The sequence below is a fragment of the Egretta garzetta genome, unplaced genomic scaffold (assembly GCF_000687185.1).
Source record: "Egretta garzetta isolate BGI_Z169 unplaced genomic scaffold, ASM68718v1 scaffold21, whole genome shotgun sequence".
In the NCBI taxonomy this organism is placed as follows: Eukaryota; Metazoa; Chordata; class Aves; order Pelecaniformes; family Ardeidae; genus Egretta; species Egretta garzetta.
In genome coordinates, this window is record NW_009258668.1 from 917,467 (window position 1) to 918,747 (window position 1,281).

Here is a 1,281-nt window from a genome sequence, read left to right on the forward strand (position 1 = left end):
TGTCAGGCACTGGAAGGGGCTGCCCAGGGAAGGGGTCGAGTCCCCAGCCCTGGGGGGATTTAAAAGCTGGGCAGACGAGGTGCTTAGGCACAGGGTTTAATAGTAGACAGGTACAGTTGGACTCAATGATCTTAAAGGTTTTTTCCATCCAAATGATTCTATGACTCTGTGATACCATTGAGGAAAAAGAAATGATTTTGAGTTGATCTAACCCAATTGTAGGCTCCCTCCGCTGACACTGTTTTGCTGACACTATGCTTGGATTCACTTAAGGTGTTGGTTAACATATGTTAAACACTCACTAAAAAGAGGTAGGTTATGGGCTTTGGGTGGCACAGGACAGAACAAAACACTTTACCTCAGAACGAGCTCTGTAGGTGACCAGACAAGAACCCCTCACTAGAAAGATGCTAAAGTCAGCAAGACTTCCCACCTAACGCATGAGTAGTACTAAGACCTATTGGTTCAGAGCATCTAATAAGGGTTGCTTCATCTGGGTATATACAGGCTGAACCTCTATAAAGGCTTATCTATTAAGCAGAGGCCATTTCATGGAGTCACTCAAGTCTTCCATAAATTTGTATGCAGCAATGAAATTTCACTGAAGACAACAACATCTGTTCCTTTAGATCACGTCTTTATTGAAATTCAAACATAAGGCACAACTTGTTTTCAAGTTATTTGGGTTGGAAAGCATGTGCTCTGCTGCTGCTGGAATTGCTGCAGATTAATAGCCCAGCAGCTAGATTTTGGGATGTGCCAGCATGGGGTGAGGTTCATCTTTCAACACTTCATGCTTCACTGCTCCACGTGTAAAAGTTTCAGCTGTCACACCTCCCTGCACAAGCAGCGCTGGGGAGGCAAACCCTCCGTGGGAAAGCTGGGAGGGGGTTGTGCCATGGGGAGGGTCATCTCAGCAGCAGAGCTTGGGGAACACCTTCAGACCTGGTGTGCTGCAAGGACATCCCGACCCTCCGCAGCAGCAACAGCCTCACCTGCCCTGTGCTTCCGCGTGCAGCCTGGGAGGCGGCCGCTGGTCCTGCAAGGCGTTTACATCCCACCCCCATGAAGCAGGGCTGGAAAAGCCTCCTTCCTCACCGTGCTCTGGAAATTATCAGCGCCGTATTTTTCTTCTCTTTAAAAGCTGCAGAGCATCATAACTTCCAGCAAGTCCAAAGAGAAAACAGCATTCTCTCTTTTTTCCCGTTCAAACTAAAGAATCCCAATGGGCTTCATTTTCACACCCATATTGGTATTTGGGGTTTTTTTATGCAGCTGGTA